The sequence below is a fragment of the Leopardus geoffroyi genome, chromosome A2 (genome assembly GCF_018350155.1).
Source record: "Leopardus geoffroyi isolate Oge1 chromosome A2, O.geoffroyi_Oge1_pat1.0, whole genome shotgun sequence".
Lineage (NCBI taxonomy): Eukaryota > Metazoa > Chordata > Mammalia > Carnivora > Felidae > Leopardus > Leopardus geoffroyi.
In genome coordinates this window covers 101,786,947-101,813,969 of record NC_059331.1, presented here as the reverse complement: position 1 = coordinate 101,813,969, position 27,023 = coordinate 101,786,947, and the positions used below count along the sequence as shown (strand labels likewise).

Here is a 27,023-nt window from a genome sequence, read left to right as displayed (position 1 = left end):
AGAGTAGTTGTTTAGGCTTATAGAGGGTGTGAGCATTTTCTTTCCCCACAACCCCACCAGAGCTTGGTGTTTGTCAGCCTTTTTAATCTTTTCCAATCCCAATGTGAAAAAGTGCTGTATTGTAATTTGCCTTTGCTCTCTATGCTTCACTCCAGCTAACTCTTTTAAGTCACATCTTAAATACCATTTCCATGCAGAATTCTGCTCTGTCCATCCCGTCTTAAAGTGGATCTCCCCCAACCTGTTCTCTATTTCCCTCCACTCGTTATACCCTTCACTGTATTTACCATGGCCTGACATAATTTTACCTGTTTGCCTATTTTTCTTTTAGATTAGTTTTTGGTCTGTTGCTCCTACTAAAATGTAAGCTCCCCGAGGCAAGGTCCCTGACCACTTAATTGTACATGTAGCAGCAGAGCACCTGTCCCACAAGACACAATAAATACTGCTGAATGAATGAATGTTACAGGCCTAAGTAATGCAGTGGTGGTAACTCTACCCTTCCATCAGAAGACATCTGGTAATCCACTGGGATTACACAGTCCCTGGCTTGTTTTCTTCCCCTTGGCCACACTTCTTTATTTTATTCTAGATGGGTTTATATGTGTTTACCCCCATGGATGCTTTTGCAGTGAACTATGTTGAATTACAGAAATGATAATATGACAACACTGGTTGAGGGCTCCCCAGCTATGCTCTCTTGGAACAGTTACCTTAGTTTTCTGTACCTTGGTTACTTAATCCTCATATGCCCCCGTTTCCTCATCTGTAAAATGGGAATAAGTGAACCTACTTGTAAGAGGTTGTGATGAATGACTGAAACAAAACCGGTAAAGCTCCTTAATACAGTTCCTGGAACACAGTAAGTTACTCAGTAAATGCTTGTTATTTTTCCTTGCTAGCTATCATGAAATCTGAAACTGTCAGTTAAGTCTACCATATTCAGTATTATCCTAAATTTCTACTTAAAGGAAATAACTTATTCTAAGGAATTCAAGTAATATAAAAGTTAATCAAATCTTAAATAACAGATAGACTAACAGCACTGTAAAAATTTGGCATATAGAGTTTTTCAAAGAACAAGAGCACTATCACGAAATTTGAAACTGTCAGTTAAGTCTACCATATTCAGTATTATCCTAAATTTCTACCTAAGGGAAATAGTTTATTCTAAGAAATTCAAGTAATAAAAAACTAATCATTATATCTTAACTAACAGGTAGACTACCATCACTGTACAAATTTGGTGTAGGGAGTTTTTCAAAGAACAAGAAAAATCATTATCTTTGTAAATTGAGAAAGTAGTTTTAATAAAGCTGGCAGTAAAATATGACAGAATTGACAGAGTATGTATAGCTTTAAAAAGATCTTTCCTTCAGAAATACTGATAATTGACCTAATAATTCTAAAAGTAGACTTGACTTTCTAGTTGTCTTTTCTGTTAAGTTTGATGACTGAATAATAAAAGGGCCAATTACAATTTTTATGATGATTTCCTGGCTTCCAAACCCAAGTGATATGGATCCAGGCAGTAATCCAGTCAAGATTTTATAAATTTCTCCCTTTCTCTTTTAACAATGTTCAGAGAAATTACTTCTTCTAACAAGCATTTCAGTAACAGGAAGCTGGCTTCAGCATATCCTCTGCTGTCATTTTTGAGGCCACCAGAAGTGTCATTTGACTCCACCTTTCTTGGTGGAAGTGATACATTTGGTACTGAGCATAATTTTAACCAAACTGTGAACATTTCAGACACCAGAGCAACTGTTGATGTTAGGAACTGGAGACTTCCTGCAGTGAAACCACACATTTGTGTAACTTCACCCCCATTACCAAATGCACTGGAATGCATTAAAAATTGCTAAAATGTCATCTCTTTTGGAAAACATTAATTGTATGTCATTTTATATTGAGATGGCAAACAAAATGAAGATTGACCATAAGGTGCATTTTGATATATTTAGTAGCATAACAGATTCTGTTAAATTTAGTTAAAGTTACTATAGAAAAATAAATGACTAGTTGAAAGAGGCCTCAACAATTTAGCCAATTAATATTAACAAATGTTAAAAATTATCATTTAAAAAATGATATGCCAGATAATGTATCAGTGGTTCACTTCCACTGGTATCTGAAACTTTCAAGAATTCCTTTCCTCATTTAGTAATAAGTTTAAAAATTCCTCATGGGCTTAATTCATATTGGCTTGAATACATCAAGAGATGATTGTCTACTAAAAATATTTTAAGAATTTTGTAAGTACGTGTGAAGAAACCAAATGGCTTTAAGAAATTCAGCCAAACAGATATAAATAATGACCTTCATTCTACAGTTAAAAAATGTGCATCCTAATTATAAAAAATGGCTAAGGCAGTATAATATAGAGGAAAGAAATGAATTAGGAATCAGAAGGTCAACTGCATTCATCTTTTCAAAAAATATTTGAGTCCCTATAATGTGTCTGGCACAATGCTTGGCAGTGGGCAGAGTGGGAAATAAACTGTCATGGTGCTACTTTGGTCAGGATTCTAGCACAGAGGAAAAATTTGACAAAACTCAAGGAAAACAACTGGGAAGTGTTATAAGTAAGGAACAGCAAGCAATAAGAAGAAATGGGGTGGGTAGGCAAAAAGAAATCAATTCTGATTTGCACATATGATCAAGTATTTTTTTTTAAAGGTGAAAACCCTTTAAAAGTATACTTATGGGACTCAACTGCCATACTTAAAATATTTGAAATCTGGGAACAATTATTATTGAAAATTGTTTGTTTCAATAATCTAATTCTTAATACACATCAAATTTTAAAATCTAATTCTGTTTTAACAGTATCTGGTACAATAACCAAAGCATAACCAAAGATCGTCACTATTCTATCATGAGTTAGAAAACCCAAGTGAAATTCAAGCCTTATTTTTTCTTTTTTAGATTCCACATATAAGTGAGATCATATGATATTTGTCATTCTCTGAATTATTTCACTTAGCATAATGTCCTCCAGGTCCATCCATGTTGTTACAAATGACAAGATTTCATTCTTTTTTATGGCTGAATTATACACATGAACACACACACACACAAAACATTTTCCTTATGCATCATCCACTGATGGACATATAGGTTGCACCCATTTCTTTGGCTAATGCAAAAAATGCTGCAATAAACATGGGGGTGCATATACCTTTTCCAGTTTGTGTTTTCTTTTTGTCAGATAAATACCCAGAAATAGAATTGCTGGATCATATGGTAATTTTATTTTTAATTTTCTGAGGAGCCTCCATATTGTTTTCCACAGTGGCTGTACCAATTTACATCCCCACGAACAATGCACAAGAGTTCCCTTTTCCCCACATCCTTGCCAACACTTGCTATTTCTCATCTTTTTTGATAATAGCCATTCTGAGTAGTGTGAAGGTTTATCTCATATTTTAATGTGCATTCTCTTGATGATAAGTGACATTGAGCACTTTTTCAAGCACCTGTTGGCAATCTGTAGGTCTTCTTGGAAGAATGTCAATTCAGATCTTCTGCCTACGTTTAATTAAAAAAATACTCTTCCTGCCCATTTGTTAACTGAATTTTTTGGAGGGGGTTTGCTATTGAGTTGTATGAGTTCTGTGTGTATTTTGGATATTAACCCATGATCAGATACAGGATTTGAAAATATGTTCTCCTATGCCATAAGTTGCCTTTTGATTTTGTTGCTTGTTTTCTTTACTGTGCAGAAGCTTGTTTGATATAGACCCACTTGTTTATTTTTGCTTTTGTCACTTGTGCTTTTCGTGTCATATCCAAAAAATTGTTGCCAAAAACCAATGTCAAGGAGCTTACCACCTGTGTTTTTAGTAGTTTTATGGCTGAAGGTCTTACATTCAAGTCCTTTATCCATTTTGAGTTGATTTTTGTGTATAATGTAAGATAGTGGTCCAGCTTCATTCTGTTGCATGTGGCTGTCCAATCTTCCCAGTGCCACCTACTGAAGACTGTCCTTTCCCCATTGTACACCTTAGCTCTTTTGCCATAAATTAATTGACCACATATGTGTGAGTTTACTTCTGGGCTGTGTATTGGGCTGTGTATTCTGTTCCACTGAGCTATGTATCTGTTTTAATTGCAATAACAAACTATTTTGACTACTGTAGCTTTACAGTATAGTTTGCAATCAGGGAACTGAATGCTTCCTTGGTTAAGTTTATTCCTGGGTATTTTATTCTTTTTAATGCAATTGGAAAAATAATACTAGTTTTTAGATGAGCATTTTATTTTTTTAATGTTTATTTATTTTTGAGACAGAGACAGATCATGAACGGGGGAGGGCCAGAGAGACAGGGAGACACAGAATCGTAAGCAGGCTCCAGGCTCCGAGCCATCAGCCCAGAGCCCATCATGGGGCTCGAACTCACGGACTGTGAGATCGTGACCTGAGTTGAAGTCGGACGCTTAACCGACTGAGCCACCCAGGTGCCCCTAGATGAGCTTTTTAACACAGTCTCATATATTTGTATTTTGTTTTATAAATGCGATATTTTATGGATATTATGTTTGCAATGAGAGTATATCCAGCTATAAGTACGGTAAGGATTGTGATAGCTCTCATATAGTAATTAAGAATTTTTATCTCTTTATGGAAAACAAGGTATCCTCATAACCAGATAGGACCAAGAACTTTTACTTCAATGATAGAGGATTTCTGGGAAAGAGGGGGAACAAAGAGGCGAAAAGTATTTTAAAGGTAAGAGCCAACACTTGCTCTTTTATTTTTTCTTTGCACCAAGATAAAATTGGTACTATGAGGTATCATGGACTATTATGCCATCTCTATATGCTTTACATAGGTGTCATTCAAATCTGCACAGCCACCCTACAGATAAGTGGTATTATCCCTAATTTACAGACAAGGAAAATGAGACACAGATATTAAATAATTGGTCCCAGGTCACAGTCTGTACACCCCAGAACACTATATTGCTCTTAAGAACTGAACTCTGAATGACTTTTCTACACATGGGTAATTCTTTAGCTCAAATAAAGGCTGTTCTCACAATACCAACACTGAGAGTATTAAAGCTTAGCAAGAGAAAATAACCAGTTGCCTAGCAATTCACCAAGGAAATCTACAGCCAGGAGGCCTTACTTTTTACTAGCATCATTTCCAGGTTACACACTGTAATGATAGTGTGACTTGAGTATACACAATAAATTTTTGAAATTTATGATATATTGTAAGAGTGCAATGAGATTGCAACTTTAGTGCAGTATTCACTAGATCTGTTTAAAAAATATTTCCAATGCCACAGTGTCCTGTTTTAAGGTTTTCATAAGGAAAATTACCTCCATATTAAGAATAGCTAATAACTAAAATTTCAAACTTATAAAACAAACTAAAATTTTTATACTCACTACAGAAAGAAACTTTGCTCTGACTAAAGGACTGAGTGAACAATTCTTAAGGGGAGACATTTCATCTTATAATAAAAGTATCAGAGTCACAAAAAGCTGGTGTTACTGAAAAGGGCATTGGTCTTAAGATTTGAGTGGAATTTCTAGTCTCAAACTTTACTAAGATGCTATGTGGTATAAAGCAAGTCACTTAATTTTTCTGAATTCTCTTTGTTTTTATTCATCCATAAAATGAAGAGGTTGGATTAGAAGATCTTTAACTCTACAGGTCAGTTCTGTTAAATAGAAATTAATAAGAGCCACGTATATAATTTAAAATTTTTCACTAGCCACAGTAAAAAGAAAAGGAAACAGCTGGAATTAATTTTTAACAATATATTTTACTTAACCCAATATATCTAAGATCTCAGTCCAACAAATAATCGATATAAAAAATATTGACATATTTAAATTCTTTTTTCATACTAAGTTTTGAAATCCAGTGTGTATTTTATATGCACATTTCAATTCAGACTACCCACATTCAAGTGCCCAGTAGCCACCTGAGTATAGTTTTAGAAGTCTATGGACAGTGCAGGGGTGCCTGGGTGGCTCAGTTGGTTAGGCGTCTGACTTCGGCTTAGGTCATGATTTCACAGTTTGTGAGGTCAAGCCCCGTGTCGGGCTCTGTGCTGACAGCTCACAGCCTGAGGCCTGCTTCCAATTCTATGTCTCCCTCTTTCTCTGCCCCTCTCCTGCTCATGCTCTGTCTCTCTGTCTGTCTCTCAACAATAAACAAACATTTAAAAAATTGAAAAAAAAAAAAAAGAAGTCTATGGACAGTACAGTCTGTTCTCCAATAATTTACATAAAATGTTTCAGGAATACTCCATTATAAAAGTAAGGCACACCAGCAGAAGTTAGGCTTAATAAAAGTGGCTGTTCACACAGTGTGGTTTAATAGCAGCACTGTGAAGGTCCCCAACTACAGAAGTCTGAATATTCACCTTTGATGGGCATTTCTTTTACAGAAAACAGAAGTCATCCATGTTTTTCAATACAATATACAATTATTATACAATATAGATTGCAGAAGATAACATATTGACAAATGAAGCTCTTAGTGCAAAGTGAAAATCTTTTTAGAAGCATATGGGCTGTAAATAGTAAAGGGTCCTTAACACATGATGTGTACGTGTTTGAGTTTATCCTATTACTTGGATCACTAGCATCTCCCATGACTTAGGGAAAGTAGGAATGAAGCCTATGGAAAGTAGACCGAAGAAAAAGATTACCCACTTATGATTCAGCCTTTTATTCTTAAAGTCTAAGTAAAACGGGAAGAAAGGAAAAAAAAAATCCAGATAATCACATGCTAGGTGAAGTCATGCCAAAAGAAGGGCTGTCCTTTTGACCTGCACATCAATTAATGGCAACAGTGACACAGCGATGTTGGGAAGGAATTAACACCAGCATCACTGTTGTATAATGCACCCCAGCTCCTCTGAGGAGTATTAACATAGTACGTTAGTAGAAGAAGCACAGTCAGACAAGCTACTTTATAACAACCTAAATGATAAATGAAATTCAAACCTTGAGCAGCACCTTGAGAAGAGAAATGGCTAAGAGTATGGCATGGACTGTGCATAATTTGTGCCCTCTTATCAACCAGTTCTCACTTTGAGATTCAGATGAAAGTTCTGCAGTAATTGTACCTGCAGGTGACTACATAATGGCATGTGGGAAGGCTGTGCCAGCCTCTTATTAAGAGGAAGGAGGAAAGGGAACCAGAGTGTCACCAAAGCAACATTAGCTGTGAATTTTTACCATCAGATGGATGAATTTAGGAAGTGTTCCTTCCCACTGGCGAGCCAGAAAGGACCGCTGTGTCATAAACCAAGAATTTAGTATCTCGCTCAGTTTATTTTTATAAGCAAACCTCAATTTCAGATAACAATATGTGTGTGTGTGTGTGTGTGTGCGCGCGCGTGCGTGTGCGCGTGCTCTCCCTGATCGTTTTTGAGTTGGGCGAGTCAAACCTTTTGAAAGGTTTGGGGGTTACAGAATTGACATTACTGGGCCTGGAACAAATAATGTCAATTCAGGAAATTCTGTAAGTGGTGGAATTGTAAAATAGATCATTCTGGCTCCAGAGCCAGAACTTTTTTTCCTGGATGAAAAGGATGTTATCTGCGAATCATGCAGCGGTAAGGATTCCCCATTACAGAAAATACGGCAACCCTTTTACTAAGTCTTCTTTTCTATGGGTTCTTCAGGTTATCTCCAGCCTACTATTTGCGTAATATGAACAAGTTTGAATTCACTTCAAACACAGAGCTCAATAAAATGTTAGATGATATTAAATGCCATAACTATAGGCAGTACACTTGATCTTCATTTACTTTCTGTGTGTAAAAATAAGAATAGTATTCTTCGCTGCCAATCCCTGCAGAGGCTGATTAAAAGAAATGGGGGTTTACATAAAGCTCTAGAAGCAATCAGAAGAAAAGTACGCTAAGTTCTGAAGATCTTTCATTTTAAAATTAGGTTTACCATTCCTCATTGAATAATTTGCAAGTCTTTAATAATCATTTTAGTACTAGAACCACCCAAGGAGCAATTGATTGGGCCAAGAAAGAGTTTCGTTTTGGCAGTGAATCTGGAGAATATACAAGTGGGGGCCATGACAGAGACATCTGCAGGCCAAAGCAAATGGCCTTTCACAAACTTTGTACTCAAGTGCTCAACTTTAAAAACAAGAGGCTTGGTGGGAATGCAACCTGGTGCAGCCACTCTGGGAAACAGTATGGAGGTTCCTCAAAAAACTAAAAATAGAACTACCCTACAACCCAGCAATTGCACTAGTAGGCATTTAGCCACGGGATACAGGTGTGCTGTTTTGAAGGGGCACATGCACCCCAATGTTTATAGCAACACCATCAACAATGGCCAAAGTATGGAAAGAGCCCAAATGTCCATCGATGGATAAATGGATAAAGAAGATATGGTGTGTGTGTGTGTGTGTGTGTGTGTGCATATACACACACACACACACACACACACACACACACACACACACACAATGCAGTATTACTCAGCAATCAAAAAGAATGAAATCTTGCCATTTGCAACTACATGGATGGAACTGGAGGGTATTATGCTAAGTGAAATTAGTCTGTCAGAGAAAGACAAGTATCCTATGACTTCACTCATATGAGGACTTTAAGAGACAAAACAGATGAACATAAGGGAAGGGAAACAAAAATAATATAAAAACAGGGAGGGGGACAAAACAGAAGAGACTATTAAATATGGAGAACAAACTGGGGGTTATGGGAGGGGGGATGGGCTAAATGGGTAAGGGGCACTAAGAATTCTACTCCTGAAATCATTGTTGCACTATATCTTAACTAATTTGGATGTAAATTTTAAAAAATAAAAAATAAAATAAAAAAAAAAACTTTCCTTCCTCATCAGGAAGCAGAAGGTAGATCGTGTTAACCAGAGTATGTGCAAATCAAAATTAAATTCAAAAAAAATAAAAAATAAAAACAGGAGGCTTGGGGTACCTGGGTGGTTCAGTCAGTTAAGCATCTGACTCTTGGTTTCAGCTCAGGTCATGATCTCATGGTTCTTGGGTTTCAGCCCTACATCCAGCTCCATACCAACAGGGCAGAGCCTGCTTGGGATTCTCTCTCTCCCTCTCTCTCTCTGCTCCTCCCCTGCTCATGCTGTCTTTCTCTTTCTCAAAAAAATAAATAAATAAACTTAAAAAAAAAACAGGGGGCAAAAACAGTATTCTGTATGTTTCTTAAAGTGGCAAGGAGACTTTAGTTTATGCCAACTAGATTCACATAATAGATTTTAAAATTTGTGCATCCAGACTGCTGTTTGAAGGGCTGGCTGTATGGGATGGGCCATCTTAAACAGAATTATATTTAAGAAATGCAAGATTCTCCACTTGGCAGATTATGGTCCATGGTACCCCTCTTCATGGACACAGGACAGGGTGTTTAAGGTTTTTATAACTATTCCCCACAGACTGAAAGCTCTGGGAAGGCACAGACCATGTCTATCTTGTTCATAATTATACTCTATCTCCATTCCTGAGAAGCATGCCTGGCATAGAACAGATGTGTAGGAAATATTTGTTGAATGGTAAAAGAAAAGAATTTTCTGAGGAAGCGTTGAAAGAAAATGGACCTCCAGCTACCAAGATTTCTGAAAGATAGATATTGAATAAGAGATGTGCTCTTGATTTTTTCCCTAGGGTAATAATAGCTGTCTTCAGCTAGTGAACTTATTCTCAGTGAAACAGTCACACACAGCAGTCCATAAAATAAAAAAGGTTAACTTCATTTACCTTGCTGTATTGTACTCAACACCATCACAGGGAAATGCCCACAGATTATCAGAAAATATAATGCTGTTTTTCTTTTAGACCTCAATAAAGTATCCTACATTTTTGATCACAGTAAAATGTTTAGAAGGTTTTTTTAATGTTTGTTTATTTTTTAGAGGGAGAGCCAGAGCAGGGGAGGGACAAAGAGAGAGAGAGAGAGGGAGACACAGAATCCAAAGTAGGTTCCAGGCTCCGAGCTGTCAGCACAGAGCCCAGCGTGGGCTCAAACCCACGAACCGCAAGATCATGACCTGAGCCTAAGTTGGACCCTTAACCGACTGAGCCACCCAGGTGCCCCCACGGTAAAACGTTTTAAATGTCCTAAGTTCCTATGCTCGTATTGGCAATACCAAATCAAGTTTTACCTATTTATTTATTTTTATCTATTTCTTTTGGAGAGAGCGAGAGAGACAAAGAGAAAGAGAGAGTGCCTGTACACATAAGTGGGGGAGGGGCAGAGAGAGAGAGAGAGAGAGAGAGATCGATCTTAAGCAGATTCCACGCCTGGAATCTGGAGCCTGACATGGGGCTCGATCTTACAACTGTGAGATCATGACCTGAGTCTAAAGCAAGAGTTAGATGCCTAACCAACTGAAACACGTAGGTGCCCCCCAACCAAATCAAGTGTTAAACCTGTCTAGTCTTGGTGATACTTACCAAAATAAGTTAAAATCCACCTTTTAAATCAGAAATATAGCTATGATGACAACAACAAAATGAATGAAAATGGCAACAAAAACCATTACATATAGCAATTTCTAGTTTACAAAGTGTCTCCACATCTATAACCTCCTTTGCTTTTAATAACACACCTGTAAAGATGGTGGCAGTGGAGGTGGGGGGAAGAGGGAGAGATACCCTCACGTTGCAAAGGCAGAAGTGGAGTACACAGAGCTAAAATCACTCCATGTCATGCACAGAGTAAGTGAATAGTTGGGAAATTTCAAGTGTGAAATAAGGACAGAAACACAGCTGAAGGTATATAAAAGATGAATGGTTTATAAAACAAACTTTTGTTTAGTTTATTGCCTCTGCTTACCTAACAGAGACACTACAGAAATCACACTCTATACTGTAAAGGATCATTTTTCAGCCTTGTCATCATTATTTTTGTCGGGTAGGAGAAAAGTATATGCCTTCCTATATCAGATCATCGGTTTTTAAATTAGCTCTTCTATTCATTTAATACAAGCTGATGAGAACTATTATAGAGGACAGATAGGATTGGGGAAAAGCATAGGAGGTTAGGTCTCTTTATAGCAAACAAAAATTTGGTTGGATATAAAGAGAAAGATGTATCTCATTCTTCTTCAAACTAAAATAGAACTAATCTGGAATGTTCCAGATGGGAATATTTTCCAATTATCTCTTTGACATTATCTTTTCTAAGATGTGCCTGCCAGCTTTCTCAGTGATCCAGTGAATCTGTATGAAAACATGCTTTTGTATGCAATTACACAAAAATAAGATTGTTACATTTGCAGTTTGTACCTAGAATTTCTTGCATTCTTTAGTGAGACCATGTCTTGAGAAGTCACTGTAATGCCTATAACTACACATTAGCTTTAAATAGTACTGTCGATCCTGATTAATACAGTTCTTTTTGTAGGGGAGGGGCAAGAATGTGAAAGATACAAAGTAACTGGAAAATATAAAATATTAGAGTGTTATATGTTTGATGTCTGATTTTGCTCCCCATTCTCAATCCTGCCATGGGAATGCTGAAACACAATTAAAAGGCTTTTAGATGCTTTATGGTAGGGAAACACCCAGCAGTTGCCTAGCCTTCAGGTTAGACCAGAGAAAATGGGTCTAATGGGTGACTGTTTGGCTCCCAAGGAAAGGGAGTGGCATCCAACTCCTGACCAGGCTGACCTTTGATGCTTGCAGACTGCCATGTGAGGCAATGATGGGCTGAAGCTCCTCCTTGTTTTAGTATTTCTCTGGAAGGTCAAGGAAGAGTTTCTAGGGTTTTCCCCCTCCAAATTTCCATTAGGAACCTTCCTTAGTGGTCATCTAAAATTAGTGGGTTTTTGGGGCGCCTGGGTGGCGCAGTCGGTTCAGCGTCTGACTTCAGCCAGGTCACGATCTCGCGGTCCGTGAGTTCGAGCCCTGCGTCAGGCTCTGGGCTGATGGCTCGGAGCCTAGAGCCTGTTTCTGATTCTGTGTCTCCCTCTCTCTCTGCCCCTCCCCCGTTCATGCTCTGTCTCTCTCTGTCCCAAAAATAAATAAACGTTGAAAAAAAAAATTTAAAATTAGTGGGTTTTAACCTCTTGTAAGGCCGCTTTGAGAACTTAATAAAAGAATTGGACTCTCTTCTGACGGATAATGCCACTGTCAATAATAATGATGGTAACACACAAAAAAAGCTACTATTTATTGAGTGCACACACTGTATGTAGCAACTTAAGTGTCTTTCAAGGAGACACTGATCCTATGAATCATCCCTTCTTCCTTCCATACTCCTCCAGCTCACCATACTTTTCTCTACCATGTCTCTTATGACCATTCTCAACAATGCCCATGTTCACGTAGACTCATGGTTCCCCATCCAGAATGAACATCATAATTACATGGGGACCTCTTCAAAATAGCAATTCCCCAGAAACCACACACAGAGATCCTGATTTAACTGGTTTGGGGCAGGGTCAGCATTGATGTTCTTTGAAAGCTCCTCAGGTTATGCACAGCCAGGGTTGAAAACCATGAATATACAACCCATCCAACACTCCTTCCTTACAGATCCATGTACTCCAGACTTGTTTCTGTTCAGCCTACAACAGCCATGTACTTCCAGGGTCAACTTAGACTTTGAGATTAGTAATAAAAATCCTAGCCCCAGCACTCTGTTTTCCCACCATCACCTAACAGTCTGTCTCACACACTCTAGACGTCATACTCTGGTAACTCAGTGACCCCACAAAAATGGCAAATCCTTTTTTTTTTTTTTTTTTGGTCCACAATGTCCTAATGTCTTTTCCTTCTTCATCCAGCTTGGATTGTGTGTTTCATCACTGTAACTGTCTCACTGCATATACCTTCAATTCCACTGCCATGTTTGTTCGCACATGGTTTTCATCTGGTAAAATGTCAACCCCAGCTAAACCCAGTTTTATGGCAATGCAAACCTGCATGCACTTGAACAGCTGGATGTGGGTTGGAGGAAAGCACAGAGTCCTGATGACTCCTTTCATTTCAAATTTATGGCCCCAAATCTCTAGAGATCATCTTCAACTTCCCACCAAAAAATCTACCAACCTATGGCACTCCTCCAATCTCCATTAAATTGGTTGAATTGTCCTTAAGGCCAAACCACTTATTTGTGCACCGCATCGCTTCTTGAGAACTTTGTTCTTGAAACTGGTAATTCTGACTTTCCACTCCTCTATGAGATCACTTATATTAGCATCCAATATGGTAGAACATCTATTAAAAAAAAATCTTAGTATTCCTATCTCCCTCTTAGTGCTCTATCACTCTGTTCTTCTGTATAAAATACCTCCAACAAAAAGGTGTCCATCTTTGCTGTTTCCACACTTCCTTACCCCATCTGCACCATGTATTTTCCTTTATTTCTTAAACAATGGGGACATAAATATATTAAAATATGTCTAAGGTATAAAGAATAAAATACAACAAACACTTGTACTTTACCACTCAGTTTAAGGAATAGAACATTATGAGAAACTGTGAAGTTTACTCTGTGTCCTTCCATCCCCATCTATTCCTTTCCCTCCTTGACTAGAAAGTAAATGCTATTCTTTTCTTTCCCTCAGCTTCATTGAAATGTAATTGACATACAACATTGTATAAGTTCAAGGTGTACAGTGGGATGATTTGGTACATATATATACATATATGTATGTACACGGTGTTGTCCCAAACATGTAACATTGTGTAAGTTTAAGGTGTCGAATGGGATGATTTCGTATACATATATAAAGTGAAATAATTAGCACAGGAAAGTTACACCGCAGTCAACCTCACATGGTAAGGTTTTGTGTGTGTGTAGTAAGAGTATTTAAGATCTATTCTCTTTGCAACTTTCAAGTATTTAATATAGTATTATTAACTTTAGTCACCATTCTATACATTAGTTCCCGAGAACTTAATCATTTTCTAACTGGAAATTCGTGCCATTGGCCAGAGTCTCCCCATTTTCTCGCCTCTAGCAACCACCAATCTACTCTGTTTCTGAGTTTAGTCTTCTAGATTCCACCTATAAGTGAGATCATACGTTATTTGTCTTGCTTTGACTTATTTCATTTAACATTAATGCCCTCAAGGTTGTTTACTGTTGCCACAAGTGGCAGGATTTCCTTCCTTTTTATGGCTAATATTTCTTTATAGATAGATAGATAGATAGCCCTATCTATTGATTTGTATCTATATAGATAAATCTAACTATTGATATATACAGATATAAGGTCAACTAATATATACAGGTGGATATACAGATCTATATACAGATATATCTAGATATCTCTCTATAGATAAGTCAGTCTATATATACCACATTTTCTTTCTCCATTCTTCTGTCAGTAGAACCACTTAGGTTTCCAAATCTTGGCTATTATAAATAATGTTGCAATAATATTTGTGTGCAGATATCGAAGAGAACATTTCATTTCCTTCAAGCATATACCCAGAAATGGAATTGCTGGATCATATGGTAGTTCTCTTTTTAGTTTTTTAAGGAAATTCCAAACTGTTTTCCATAGTGGCTGTACCAATTTACATTCCTACCAAGAGGGCACAAGAGTTCCCTTTTTTCCCTATCGTCACCAATGCTCGTTATCTCTTTTCTCAGATTCTAGAAATCAGGTGATATCTCATTGTGGTTTTGATCTGCACTTCCCTGATCATTAGTGATGCCAATTCCCCTTTTCCCGTACCTGTTGTTACTTGGTTTGTCTTCTTTGGAAAAATGTCTGCTCAAGTCCTTTGCCCATATTTTAATTGGTTTATTATTTTTTTTTATTTTTTGCTACCAACTTGTATGATTTCTTTATATATTTTGGACATTAACCCCTTATCAGATGTGTGATTTGCAAATATTTTCTCCCACTCTATAAGTTACTTTTTCATTTTGTTGATGGTTTCTTTTGTTGTTCATAAGCTTTTTAAAGTTTGATGTAGTCCCGCTTGTTTTTGTTTTTGTTGCTTGTACTTCTGACGATATATGAAAAAAATCATTGCCAATACTGATGCCAAGGAGCTTACCACATGTTTACTTCTAGTTGTTCTGTTTCAGGTCTTACATTTAAGTCTTTACTTGGATTTAATCTTTGTAAGTACTATAAGATAAGGGTACAATTTCATTCTTTCTTTGCATGTGAATATCCAGTTTTCTCAACACTGTTTATTGAAGAGACCTTTCCTCATTCACTATTCTTAGCTCCCTTGTCAAATATTAGTTGTCAAATATTAGTGTGAGTTCACTTCTGAGTTCTCAATTCTGTTCCACTAGTCTATGTGTCTGTTTTATGCCAGTACTATACTGTTTTGATTACTATAACTTCATAATATAGTTTGAAGTTAGGGAGTGTGATACCTTCAGCTTTATCTTTCTCAACAGTGCTTTGGCTATTTGGGGTCTTTTGTGGTTCCATACAAATTTTAGGATTGTTTGTTCTATTTCTGTGAAAAATGTAATTGAAATTTAGAGAGAGACTGCATTAACTCTATAGATAGATTTGGATAGTATAGACATTTTAACAACATTAAGTCTTCGTAATCCATGGACAGGGTATACGTTTCCATTAACTTATGTCTTCTTCCATTTCTTTCATCAATGTCTTATTGTTTTCAGTGTACAGAACTTCCATCTGCTTAGTTAAATTTATTCCTAAGTATGTTATTGTTTGATGCTATTATAAGTGAGATTGAAATTTTTTTGTTAGTGTATGGAAACATAAATGATTTCTGTATGTTAATTTTGTATCCACCAACTTCACTGAATTTGGTTCTTACTGCTAATAGTTTTCTTTGGTGGAGTCTTTAGGGTTTTCTACATAATGCTATTTTGAATTCTGTGTAGGTCTTTGCTTTTTTTTAATAGCTGCAAAACAAATATTTATAGCTCTAAACAATAGTTTAGTTTTAAATGTTTTGAACTTCTTATCAGTGTATTTATCCTTCTGTGGTTGCTTTCTTCTCTTATCACTATATTAAGATTCATTCATACTGTCAGGTGAAGCAGTTCTAAATCCATATACACATCCTCAGACGTGAATTCATTTCATTATTCATTTGTGAATAAGTATTATTTATTATTCTATGGATGATGAATATTTGTATTGTTTCCAATTGCTACTATCATTAATAGTGCTACAGTGATCATTCTTATGCACATCCATTGGTGTGCAAGAGTTCTTCTAGGATATATGTCTAGGAGTGGAACTGCTTGGTCATTAAGGAATCACATATTCAATTTATGAAAAATGCCATATTACCAAATTATTGTTAAAAGTGGTTTTACAAATTTTATTAGTTGATTGGAGGTTGGTTGATTATAAGATAACAATTTAAAGAATGTTTTTTTATGTTTGCTCCATGGCCAAGTATGTGACTTATTTTTATAAATGTTCCATGCATCCCTGAAAATAATGTTTATTCTGTATAGGTATGTGGTCTTATCAACCTTGTTATGTCTGATGTTCAAATCATTCACATCCTTCCTGATTACTGTATATCTCAGTGGTCAGCACACTGGGCCAAATCTGGCCTGTAGCCTGTTGCTAAAAATGGTGCAAAAAGAAGTATGTGACAGAGACCATATACGTCCTACAAAGCTTAGCATTTACTATACGGCTCAGAAAAAGTTTGCTGATCCCTCAGCTATTTGATAAATCAATTACTAAGAGAGGCATAGTCCAGTCTCCAACTCTGGTGGTAGATTTTTCCTTTTATCCTTGTGTTTTTGTCCATTTTTACTTTATATAATTTTAGTCCATGTTACTAGGGCATACAGCTTTGGAATTGTTATGTTGTCCTGGTGAAATGAACCTTTTACTAAGATCTAGTGACCTTCTGTCTCTAGTAATACCTTTGCTTTCAAGGCCACTCTGACTTTATTTTTAGTTATGTCTTCCTTTTTTCTTCATCCTTTCTCTACCCTTAGGACTTACATGGATTTTGTGTAAATTACAATACTGTATTTAGATTTCTTTTAAGCTAATGTTTTCCAATCAATCTAATAAATTTTGCTTTTTTAACAGAGGCTTTTGTTAATTTACTGATATTATAGTGACTGATATGTTTGCATTTATTCTATCATCCTATGTGTACTTTTTGTCTCCCGTTTTCTCCTTTTTTACTTTCTTTTAGGTTGACTGAATGCTTTTCTTTGTAAATATTCACTAATTAAACACTTTTTTAATGTTTATTTTTTTGGGGAGAGAGAGAGCAGAGTGGGAGAAGGGCAGAGAGAGAGGGAGACACGGAATCAGAAGCAGGCTCCAGGTCTGAGCTCTCAGCACAGAGACCAACACAGGGCCCGAACCCACAAACCATGAGATGATGACCTGAGCTGATGCTGGATGTTTAATTGACTGAACCACCCAGGCGCCCCTGAAATATCCACTAATTTCAAAGTTGTATTATTTCCTTTATTTTAGTAATTACCCTAGAAATATTAGGATGCACACTTAACAACAAGCAAATAAGTTCATGATTTTATCATCCTCCTACGTGAAACAAAGACTTTAAAATGCCTTAATTTCAACTACTTCTCTCTTCGGTTATTTGCTATAATCCATTACTGTTTTTGTTTTCTAAATTGATTTTAGCTGATATTTGTTTCATATGGGTCACTTTCTTAGTTTATCATTCCTCTATACAGTTTAGGTGTTCCATCTGGGATCATTTTTCTTCTGCTTGAAGTGTATCATTTAGAATTTCCTTTAGAAGAGGGTCTGTTGGGGGCGCCTGGGTGGCGCAGTCGGTTAAGCGTCCGACTTCAGCCAGGTCATGATCTCGTGGTCCGGGAGTTCGAGCCCCGCGTCAGGCTCTGGGCTGACGGCTCAGAGCCTGGAGCCTGTTTCCGATTCTGTGTCTCCCTCTCTCTCTGCCCCTCCCCCGTTCATGCTCTGTCTCTCTCTGTCCCAAAAATAAATAAACGTTAAAAAAAAAAAAAATACTGTCTCTGCCCCATTCTCTGAGTTGGACCTTTCTGCTCCTGGGATTCCATTAAGATGCACTTTAGACTTCCTCATTCATTACATTATATATTACATTATAATATTAGCTATTCTATTAACCATTATTTTATTATAATGCAATATATAAAATTAGCACTCTCCATGCTATGATTTTGCATTTCTGTTTATTTGTTACATTCTAAGTAGCTCCTTAAGATCAGTCTTCTAGCCCATAAAATCTCTCTTCATCTATGTCTAATATGCTAAATGTCAACCTATGCATTGAATTACTACTTTTAATTCCTAATGTTCTGTTTTGTCCTTCTCCACATATGCTTGATATTTTTTAAAAGTCTCGTAATCCTTAACATATTTCAAGTTTGTTTTTAATCCTTTAAATATAATAAGCACACTTGTATTATATGAGACATACTAACCAATATCTGAGCAATATGCAGATTTGATTCTGCTGTGTCTATTAATTTAGCATGTGTACAACCCTGTTTCTTTATGGATTTTGTAAGTTTTGACTGAAGAATCAATATTGCTTTGAATTCTGTGAAAATATTTTAGGTCTGATTAAAAGGAGTTCATCTAGAGGGATTTAAGTTTGCATCTGCCAGAAACTGGGGAAGCTATCAATCCAGACAAATTTAAGTTCTTGACTTCAGGTTTCTTTGAACCTTTAAAACGTATCACCAAGTAACTGAAAAATGTAATAGCAAAATTTAAAAAGATAAAATGACAAATAGAGAACAGAAGGAAAACAAGTGAGATCTAAGCTACTAATGAATATTTTGAGGAAGAAACCAAACTTGAGTCCCACATAATTTGCTATATATGGTAAATTTGTAAATTTCAAAGATAAAATAAACTATAGAATGAAACAGAAAAGACAAAACAAGCTACCTACTTATAAGACAATGAAGTAATATGTATAATTTGGGGGCAACCAAAGATTGTAACATGAGAATTTTATAGCCAGTAAAACTGTCCATTTGTAAAGAAAACAAAAAACAAGTTTTAAATATATAAGAGCTTAAGATAATTATTCAAGCCATTTTAAAAGTAATTATATAAAGTTTAGCATCAAAATTAGGAAATTCAGGAAGATAAAATTATAAAGACTGATGGTAACCATTAAAAGTTAAATATAGAGGTAAATCAATTTAATTGTGGATATGAAACCCAATTATGAATAGGTACTTAATACAATTGATTAAATCTGACACTTAAGATTACATTAATAAAGACTATAAGTAAGGAGTATGGAAATTATATTTTATATGTTACAAAGCGGCAAACGAAAGATGTAATTCTCAGATTTGACAGTCAAAATTTAGATCAGAGAGTGTTTTTAGAGAAAGTAAAAAGAGCCACTTATGTAAACAAAAGTGTTAACATCTTCCATATCATTGGAGAAAAAAAAAAGATATTATCCAGAGGAATGAAAAGAATAAAAGGAAACAAAGAAACACCAGAAAACCTAAAATAAGATAGCTGAGATGTGTGATCTTAAATTAGTTATTTCAAGAAATGTGTTTTAAAGCCCTTCAATAAAGGACAAATAATCTCCTTTTGTCACTTAAAACTTTCATCTTATTGTGCTGCCTGTCATGCTGGCACACAATTCTATTTTATTTTCTTCATAGAACATGCTACTCTTAGAATTGTTTTGTTTATTGCCCAATTCTCTGCACTAGAATATAAACCTCATAAGAGAGGAATATGGCTGTCTCCTTCATGCCTGTATGGCTAGAACCTCAATAAATGTGTTGTATTAATCAGCAAATGAATGACTAGAAATAACCAAGATTAAAAATAAAAAAGGCAAACCAAAAACCAGGATTAGAATAAAATGTCATGTAAAAAGTAACAGGAAAATGCTTTTAAAAACATATAGACCATATTTTGTTGTTGATAAGGACAGAACCCATAATTTAAGACTCACAAATAGTATTCCATCCAAAAACAGGACCAACATATAGAAAAGAAAACAAAAACAGAAATACAGACAGACCTAGAATTACAACGATGATGAGCAGCTAATACACTTCTAATAATCTAATAAGAACAGAATATTTGAATAATTTACCTTTTTGATGTGTATATTCTGTATATGTATATAAATTACTTGGTACTCAACGGAGTAATTTCTAAGTAGACATATATTGTTGACTCAATCATTACTAAAAAGTTCTTACTAGATTCCACTGGGGAGGGGGGGAGCTTCACAAACTTTATTCCCCCAAAGTTACTAGAAAAACTATTCATGGAACTGAAATAAAAATTTTGAATAGACATAAATTTATCTAGATGAGAAAAAAATTTTACATCTAAGTATCTGGAAACCATTACTAAGACTGATCTAACATTTTTGTAAATGTCAGATTTATCTGTACCTTTTAAGGAACACAATATCAAACAGACAAATCACAGGAAGATCTCATAAGCACGAATGAGTGAACAGAACAATGGAAGAATGCTTTCTGAAAGCAGTATAGTTCAACAGCACCACAGGTTAAATGATCAATTTTCTGCACAAAAATGATGTTGAATTTGATATCAGGATGCTGTGTATAATTCTATGTGCTATGCCTTCAGGAATGATATGTGTTGTTCTGATGTATAATCATTGCCAAAAAGTTTGTATTGTTACAAGCCCTGGGAAGGACATATAATACAATTAGGTGAAATACATTGTATAATAGTAGACGGTGACAGGTACTATGAAGAAAAATAAAGCAGAAAGGAGGCATGGAGCATGATAGAGTGGGGAGTTACCATTTTATCAGAGGGTAACTGAAGAAACACTTGTAGGAGATGCAAGAAGGGTGTTCCAGGCCAGAACAACCAATGCAAGGGCTCTGAGGCAGGAGTTTGAACAACCAGGAGGCAGTGAGACTGGAAGAGCATAAATAAAGGAAATGGTAGTAGGAGAAGAAGCCACTAGGAAACCAGATGGTATAGGGCCTTGAGGTTGCAGTCAAAGACTTTGGCTTGTACTTGAAAGTCAACGGCCTTGTGTTTGAAAAGAATCACTGTGTCCTTTCTGTAGTTGAGAATAGACTGCTGAACAACAAAGATGGAAGAAAGCAGTTAAGAAGCTACTATAATAATCCAGACAGTAGATAATATTTGCTTGAACTGAGGTGGCAGTGAAGGGGGCAAGAAGTGATGGATCTGGAAGTAGCTGAAGGTATAGCTGATAGAATTTGCTGGTACATTGGCTGTACGTATGAGAGATAGGAGGAGTCAGCAGAACACCAAAGATTCAGCCTGAGCAACCAGAAGGATGATGTTTCATTATTTGCACTTTATAGAGAAGGTAACTAGATATATTCCAAGCTCATAGTCTTTCCACAATGCCCCATTACTTAAGGAAAAAGGTGATGGAAATTATGTGTACAGAGCATCTACCATATGGATTATGGACTTTTCATTTTACCAATGACGGTTGAGAAGACTTTTTTTTTCCTCAATAATTGGTAATAAGTCCCTGAATCATGAGATTTATTGTTTAGTGACATGGTGAAGCATGAAAATGTAAAAAGGCTGGAAAGAGGCTAGGAAATTTATGGATGACAGAATTATATGAGGTTATCTGGGGGTTTTAGGGATACCTGGGTAGATCTCCACATTCTTGCGGCTGCTGGCATGATAAATTACCCATAGAACCTCCTTACAAACGAGTGTTTGACAGAATGAGATGGGGAACAGACTTTCCTAAGATTAGAGATGAGAGTAGTATTTTGCTCTGGCTTCTTTATTTCAATTATTTTAAAAAGAAACTTTTAAAAGTAACCACCAATATTGGAGCTACTTTTCAGTGACTAAAAAAGTATTTTTAAAGCACACACACAGAGTTGTGTTTTGGACACTTAGCATATATATAAAAGCACTCCAATTAGTTTTTCATAGTATAAAGGTTAATAGGCTCTAAGAAATGTATTTAATTTCTTCAAGCTTTCTGTTTATATGCTCTCATTTGTCATGTTAACAAGGCGCCCCAGCAATACCAGCTGATTTTGCTGTTGTTGAGATAAAATATACTTCCCTTCTACCATTCTTATTGGAAACATTACATTTGCTATCTAGAATTAATCTTCTTCTATCCCGCTATCGTTGTCTGTTTGTATAAACATGCCACAGTGTGGTAATTCCCAAGAGTTAGTGCTATTAAATCTGCCCCCCTCCTGACATCTCTATTTCAGTGAAAGGTACTTCTCCTTCTTCCCAGGCATCTTGACCTAGCTCCTTCCTGTCCTTCACCTCCACGTCAGGAGAGTTGCCAATATCAAGAAATACTAAGTCCTCAGCATGCCTCGTGTGTCTAACGACTCCCCTTTTCACTCCCAATGCTAACAGTCCACAGAGATGACTGGTCTTCATTCTGGCACCATCTCCAAAGACACCTCTCCTCTTCTACTCCGTCACACTGCACTTCATCCGGGATGCAGCGAGCCTGCTTCCCTTTTAGGCCTGGCACTGGTCATATCGCTCTATCAAAACCCCTATCATTGCTTCAATCTGACAGCTGAGATAAGTATGAATTTTGCTCCCTCCCTTGAAGGCTCTCCACAGTGTGGTCCCAGGCTGCCTTTCTACCTCCTACCACTTCCTTCACAAGGTCACTACAACTCTAGCAAAACCAACCACCCTTCCCTGAACCTGCCTCCATTTTAGCATCTTGCTGCCTTCACTCACCCAAAAACGTTCCCTCTTCTCTATCAAACTTTCCATTTTGTCTACCAAAATGTTGACCTGTCCTTCAGGTCCTATCTCAAATGCAGCTTCAGAGAAGCTTCTGCTGATGTCCCTGGATCAGTGTAATCCCCATTTCTACCAAACACCCTACCCCAGCACTTTGTACAACACTTACTGGAGTGTGCAGACCTGAACACCTTTCTCATCGTCAACTCTTGATACTAAGCTCCTAGAAGGTGACAAGTGTGCTTTGCTCAGCTCTGAATCTCCCATGGTATAGGATGGTGTTCTGCACAAAGTCAAGTTCAAGGATGATCAGTGAGAAGTGTCAAAGTGTAAATATCTTAAAAGAGGCTGTTTTAAACTTCTCATTAAAAGCCATGAACATCCCCCCTTCCCTCAATAACAGGAGAGCAGTGGGTACAACAGTACCTTCCTGGTCTCTTCAGTATTCTTTCTACTCTTCTGTATATATAGAATTTACATTATAGTGATTAAAAATCCCGTGTAAAACGGTGTCACAAAGCCACATCTGGGAAGAGAGGATCAGTACTAATCTGTTTCTCACTTGCTATTTAGTGAGTAAGGGTAATAAGAGATGATATGTTTGGATTAGAGACAGAAAAGAAATGGAGTTTTCAAGGGAGAAAAAAATTACAAAAGAAAAACCTGTTTCACAAAATGCAGCCTGTGGAAAATCTTTCAGCTGAATGTCAAGATTAAGAAAAATCAATAAAACCTTTGAAACCAGAACTACGTGAAAGGGTTTTTAGGCTTGATGGCAAAATACAATGCTAGGGCTTCAAGAAAATAAAATCTTTCTCCAGTAACTGCAAGAGCAATTCTTCAACATTCAGGAGCCTCCGCAGCCTCAAAATATGCGTAGCACAAATTGCTTATTACACAGATAGGGACAGTTAAGATTCAAAGGGCCAGCATTTTCAAAGGACTTTTACCAAGGCTGTAATTAGTTGTTCTGGCAAAAACTGCATACACGTCTAATTGCACACACAATTGGCTAATTGTATCTTCAAAATAAAGGGTAAAGGGTTAATTGTATCCACATCTGGCCACAAAGAAAGAGGTTGTCCTTTGAAAATATGACACTACACTTAGATGAAAATTTGCATTAAACAACCATCCCTATTACTACTAATAATTATAATAATACCACATGCTTACAAATTAATACCTTTCATCATGATCCTGAAAACACTTTACAAACATTAATTAATCCTACAATACTCCTATGAGGTATGAAAAGGCAATTATCCCAGTGGTGTCAATGAGGAAATACAGGAAAGTTAGGTAACTGTCAAAAAGCCACAAAGGGAATTGGAGTTCCTAGCCCCTGGCTCTGAACACAGGACCAGGTCACCAGGGAGGTTCAATGGGGAGTCTGGTTCAGATAATCAGTAAAAATGAGGCTAAACCCAGTGCAAAACTAAGTAATCAAACTTCAGAACAGTGAAAACTGACCTCTGATTTGGAGACTATTTTGACTTCTTTTACTCAAAAGAACACAAACTATCAAGAATGGTGCTACTAAAAGGCATCCATATCAGTAAAGTGAAGTTAAACTTTCACTACTTCCAGATGACATGATACCATACATAGAAAATCCTAAAGACCCCACCAAAAAAAAAAAAAAAAAAAACTATGACAAATAATAAATTCATTAAATTTCAGTACTGAGTCAAGGTGCAGGATACAAAATTGATACACAGAAGTTGGTTGTGTTTTACATGATACTAACGAAGTAGTAAAAAGAGAAATTAAGTAGACAATTTCATTTCCAGTTGCACCAAAACAATAACCTGCCAAGGAGGTGGAAGACTTAGACACTGAAAACTATAAAACACTGACGAAGGAAATCAAAGTGAACACCAACAGATGGAAAAATATGAAAATATCTCAGACCCAAAGCAGTCTACAGATTGCAATTGCTATCAAAATACCAATAGCATTTGTAATACAACTAGAACAAATAATCCTAAAATTTGTATGGAACCACAAAGGGACCTCAAATAGCCAAAGCAGTCTTGAGAGAGAAGAACAAAGCTGGAGGTATCAGAATATCAGATTTCAAGTAATACTACAAAGCTGTAGTGATCAAATACTGGCACAAAAATAGACACATAGATCAGCAGAACAAAGAGCCCAGAGATAAATCCCCGCTTGTGTGGACAAAGAAAGGTACGAATATACAATGAGGAAAAGACAGTCTTTTCAATAAATGGTGCTGGGGAAGCTGGACAGTTACATGCGGAAGAATAAACCTGGACCACTTTCTTACACCATACACAAAAATAAACTCAAAATGGATTAAAAACCTAAATATAATACCTAAACCATAGAATTCCTAGAGGAAAACAGAGGCAATAATTTCTCTGACATCAACTACAGCTATGTATCCTTAGGAAAGGGAAACAAAAGCAAAAGAAACTATTGGGACTGCATCAATATAAGAAACTTCTACACGGTGAAGGAGACCAACAAAACAAAAAGACAACCTACTAAAGAGAAGCAGGTATTTATAAAAGACATATCCAATAAGGGGTTAATAGCCAAAATATATGAGTAACTTCTCCAACTCAACACCCCAAAAATACTCTGATTAAAAAATGGACAAAAAGGGGCATCTGGCTGGTCCAGTCAGCAGAGCACATGACTCTTGATCTCAGGGTCATGAGTTCGAGCCCCACATTGGGCTTAAGATTATTTGGAAAAAAAAAAAAAAACCCGGCAGAGGCTCTGAATGGCCATTTTTCCAAAGAAGACCTACAGATGGCCCAGAGACACATGGAAAGATGTACAACATCACTCATCATCAGGGAAATGCAAGTCAAAACCTCAATAAGCTATCGCCTGACCCCTGTCAGAATGGCTAGAATCAAAAAGATAAGAAATAACAGGTGTTGGCAAGGATGTGGAGAAAAACAAAATTTCTTGTACCACTGCTGCAACCACTGGAAAACAGCATTGGTGGGGCGGGGGAGGGGCTCAAAAAATTCAAAATGGAAATACCATACGATCTAGTAATTCCACTACTGGGTATTTCCCCAAACAAAACAAAAACACTGATTTGAAAAGATATATGTACCTCTATGTTTATTGTAGCATTACTTACAATAGTCAAGATATGGAAGCAACCCAAGTGTCCACTGATAAAGGGATGCATAAAGAAGATGTGGTGTGTGTGTAAAACAAAAGAAGATGTGGTGTGGTGTGTATGTATACATGCATATGTATACATATATACACACATACATACACACAATGGAATATTACTCAGCCATCATCAAAAAGAATGAGATCTTACTATCTGTGACAACATAGATGGACCTAGAGGGTATTATGCTAAGTGAAATAAGTTCGAGAAAGACAAATACTGTATAATTACACTTACATATAGAAAATAAATAAACAAAAGGCAGAAACTGATCCAAAACTACAGAGAACAAACTGACAGTTGCCAGAAGGAGGGAGAAATACAGGCTTCTAGTTATAGAATGAATAAGTCACAAGAATAAAAGGTACACCATACGGGAAGTAGTGAATTGTATTCCAATAGCCCTGTGTGGTGACAGATGGTAGCTGCTCTTATGGTTTGCATAGTATCACATATAACCTTGTTGAATTACTATGTTGTACCCCTGAAACTAATGTAACATGTGACAACTGTACTTCAAATAAAAAAAAATGAATGGAACTAACAAGTAGAACTTTTTGTTCCTTGGTTTGATTTTATGATCAAATATGACAGATAATAAAAAAAAAAAAGTATATAGAATCATAATGCACCCCCAATGAATGGAACTTTGAAAAATATGTAAAGGGACGGGGCACCTGGGTGGCTTAGTCAGTTAAACATCTGACTCTTGATTTCAGCTCAGGTCATGATCTCATTGGTTTGTGGGTTCAAGTCCTGCATTGGGCTCTGGGCTGACAGCAGAGCCTGCTTCGGATTCTCTGTCCCCCTCTCCCTCTGACCCTCCCCTCCTCTCTCTGTCTCTTAACAAATAAACATCTAAAAAACATGTAAGAGGAATAAGTTTCTGCAAGAGAAAGTCTGGCTGTGGCAGCTGTGAGTTGAGGACATGGTGGGCATAAAGATAGGAGGTGAGGGGCTAAACCAGTAAAAGTAATGGTACCTTAATTCTAACTGTTCTGAATTTACATCAGATTACTAGTCATGAGCACTCAATTTACACAAGCCCAGAATATCTAACTTAATACAAACAATACAAATAAATTTCCTTATAAATGAATAAGTGTATCATTAGTATTTATATAATCTTAATTTTTATCTAAGAATAAGAGATATAGGAGGGTTCATTTTTAACAACAAAATATACATTTTAAGAACCGTTTATTTTTCAGAGAGCATGTGC

At 36.5% G+C, this 27,023-nt stretch overlaps 1 protein-coding gene across 1 annotated transcript in view; it reads right to left on the bottom strand.

Annotated features, from left to right (window-relative positions):
* The window catches only part of UMAD1 (UBAP1-MVB12-associated (UMA) domain containing 1), a 221,073-nt gene that overhangs the window by 27,656 nt on the left and 166,394 nt on the right, over window positions 1-27,023 (bottom strand). The gene's annotated exons all lie outside the window — the stretch shown is intronic.